The following is a 3764-nucleotide window of genomic DNA, read 5'->3' on the forward strand; positions in this document are numbered from 1 at the left end:
GGTGGCTCACGCCTATAATCCCAGCACTTTGGGAGGCCGAGGCGGGTGGATCACGAGGTCAAGAGATCAAGACCATCCTGGTCAACAAGGTGAAACCTCGTCTCTACTAAAAATACAAAAATTAGCTGGGCATGATGGTGCGTGCCTGTAGTCCCAGCTACTCGGGAGGCTGAGGCAGGAGAATTGCCTGAACCCGGGAGGCGGAGGTTTCGGTGAGCTGAGATCTTGCCATTGCACTCCAGCCTGGGCAACAAGAGCAGAACTCCATTTCAAAAAACAACAAAAAAACAGAAGCCCCTGCAAAACTCCTCCAAGAGCATCCTGTCTTTTTGGCTGTGTGTGGGGGATCCAGAAGGAACCGAGGCTCCTGCTCAACTTTTTGCCCACTCCACATGCTCTATCATCTCCCTCCATGTCCTCCTTGCTCAATCTTAGGGTGACCAAATTTAGCCAATAAAAGTGTAAGATGCAGGCCAGGTGTGGTGGCTCATGCCTGGAATCCCAGCGCTGTGGGAGGCAGGAGGATCACCTGAGCCCAGGAGTTCTAGACCAGCCAGGGAAATATACCCACACCCCCCAACCCTCTCCGCCCCCCACCTCTCACTTCACCCCCCACCTCTCACTCCCCCTCCAACCTCTGTCTCTACAAAAAAAATTTTAGAAAATTAGCTGGGCATGGTGGCAGTCACCTGTGGTCCCAGCTACTTGGGAGGCTGAGGCAGGAGGATTGCTTGAGCCCTGGACGTTGAAGCTGCAGTGAGCTATAATTGCACCACTGCACTCCAGCCTGGGCAGCAGAGCAAGATCCTGTCTCAGAAAATAAAAAATAAAAATAGGCCGGGCATGGTGAGTCACACCTGTAATCCCAGCACTTAGGGAGGCCAAGGCGGGTGGATCACCTGAGGTCAGGAGTTTGAGACCAGCCTGACCAACATGGTCAAGCTCCGTTTCTACTAAAAATACAAAAAAAAATTAGCTGGGTGTGGTAGCGTGCACCTGTAGTCACAGCTACTCGGGAGGCTGAGGCAGGAGAATCACTTGAACCCAGGAGGTGGAGGTTGTAGTGAGCCGAGATCACACCACTGCACTCCAGCCTGGCGACAGAGCAAGATTCCATCTTAAAAAAAAAGAAAAAAAAAAAGACTTTGCTCAGCTTCGCCTCTCAGCAGCTTCAGGGTCTCTGGCTCTGCAACCCGCAACTTCCCGTGCAGGTCACATGGGGCAGGTGTTGCCATCAGTCCTGCCTGCCAGTCTCCTGCACACCCAGCCATGGGGAGCTCCCAAGGGCTGAGCCTTTATTAGTCACATAAGTCACTGTCATTCCTACTGATTGTTGTGCATTCTTCAGTACCAGGCCCTGTGCTAAGCATTTTACCTTTATTTCTCACTCCTTCCTTCTTCTATGCAAACCGCGTTTATTGAGCACCTACTATATACCAGTGATCAGGGTAACAGCCGGGGAACAGAACTGGCAAAAAACAACAACAAAAACCTCTGCGGTCCAGGGAACTCACGCTCTGTTGGGGAAGACAAGGAACAAATAATTAAGCATGTATCTATATAGTGGGTCATAAGATCTAAATTTTTTTTTTTTTTTTTGAGATGGAGTCTCACTCTGTCACACAGGCTGGAGTGCCATGGTGCGATATCAACTCACTGCAACCTCCCGGGTTCAAGCAATTCTCCTGCCTCAGCCTCCCGAGTAGCTGGGATTATAGGCATGTGCCACCACACCCAGCTAATTTTTGTGTTTTTACTAGAGACAGGTTTTCACCCTGTTGGCCAGGCTGGTCTTGAACTCCTGACCTGAGGTGACCTGCCTGCCTCAGCCTCCCAAAGTGCTGGGATTACTGGTGTGAGCCACTGTGCCTGGTCCTAAGTGTCTTGAAGGAATATAAAGCAGGGCAGGGGGATGGGAGGTGTGTGGGAGGGTAAAACTATTTTATTATTAATTATTAATTTTTTTAAGAATTTAATTATTACTATTTTTTTTTTAGACAGGCTCTCTGTCATCCAGGCTGGAGTCCAATGGGGTGACCTTGGTTCACTGCAACCTTAGCTTCCTGGACTCCAGCGATTTTCCCACCTCAGCCTCCTGAGTAGCTGGATCGTAGGTGTACACCACCATGCCCAGCTAATTGTATTTTTGCTAGAGACGGTGGGCTTTTGCCATGTTGGCCAGGCTGGTCTCACACTCCTGAGTTCAGGTGATCCTTTCACCCTGGCTTCCCAAAGTGCTGAAGTTACAGGTGTGAGCCACCGCACCTGGCCTTAAGTTTTAATTTTTGTTGGGTCCGTAGTAAGTGTATGTATTTATGGGGTACATGAGGTGTTTTGACACGGGCGTGCAACGTGAAATAATCGCCTCATGGAGAATGGGGTATCCATCCTCTCAAGCTTTCATCCTTTGAGTTACAATCCAATTACACTCTTTATTTCAAATGTGCAATTATTATTAAGCATAGTCATTTTATTGTGCGATCGAATAGTAGCTCTTACTCATGCTAATTTTTTTAACCTATTAACAAAACCAAGGCTGGGTGCGGTGGCTCACGCTGTAATCCCAGCACTTTGGGAGGCCGAGGCAGGTGGATCACCTGAGGTCAGGAGTTCGAAACCAGCCTAGCACCAACATGGCAGAACCCTGTCTCTGCTAAAAATACAAAAATGAGTCAGATGTGGTGGCAGATGCCTCTAATCCCAGATACTCAGGAGGCTGAGGCAGGAGAATCGCTTGAACAGGGAAGGCAGAGGTTGCAGTGAGCCAATATCTTGCTATTGCATTCCAGCCTAGGAGACAAAGTAAGACTCGTCTCAAAAAACAACAAACCCAGAACATAAAACGCCCACCCCCGCAGCCTCCACCGCCCTTCCCAACTTCTGGTCACTTCCCACCCTCTGTGTCCGTGAGATCAACTGTTTTGATTTTTAGCTTTCACAAACGAGCAAGAACATGTGAGGTTTGTCTTCCTGTGCCTGGCTTATTTCCCTGAAACTGATGACCTCCAGTTGGGTGGACTTGTTTTAAATAAGAGGGTCAGAGAGGATGGCACTGAGGGCGGCACCTGAGGGAGGGAGAACGGGAGCCATGCAGATCCCTGGGGGAACAGCGTCCCTGGCAGAGGGAACTCCCAGTGCAAAAGTGGGTGGGGAGCCCAATGCAGAGGCCAGTGTGGCCGCAGCAGAGTGGGAGAGGGGGTGAGGACAGAGGGGTGACAGGGACAGATCATCTGGGGCCTTGTGGGCCTGAGACAGAGCCACGGAGAACTGCGAGCAGGGGCGGGTCTGATCTGATGCAGGATCACTTGAGGTCAGGAGTTTGAGACCAGCCTGGCCAACACGGTAAAACCCTGTCTCTACTTTGGTTGTGTGTGGGGAATGGACCCCAGGGATCAGGAGGGAGCAGGGAGTCCAAGGAGTCTGCAGGAAATGAGTGCAGACAGGACCAGGGTGGGGCTTTTTGGGGTGGCAGAAGTATAGAAAGTCTAGATTGAGCCGGCCACTATGGCTCATGCCTTTAATCCCAGCACTTCGAGAGGCCAAGGCAGGTGGATCACCTGAAGTCAGAAGTTCAAGACCACCCTGGCCAATATGGTGAAACCCTGTTTTTACTAAAAATACAAAAATTAGCCAGGCGTGGTGGTGTGCACCTGTAATCCCAGCTACTTGGGAGGCTGCGGCAGGAGAATCACTTGAATCCAGAAGTTGCAGTGAGCTGAGATCACTCCACCGTACTCCAACCTGGGCAACAGGGTCAAAATTCC

This window comes from Cebus imitator, unplaced genomic scaffold (genome assembly GCF_001604975.1).
Source record: "Cebus imitator isolate Cc_AM_T3 unplaced genomic scaffold, Cebus_imitator-1.0 Scaffold356, whole genome shotgun sequence".
Taxonomy (NCBI): domain Eukaryota; kingdom Metazoa; phylum Chordata; class Mammalia; order Primates; family Cebidae; genus Cebus; species Cebus imitator.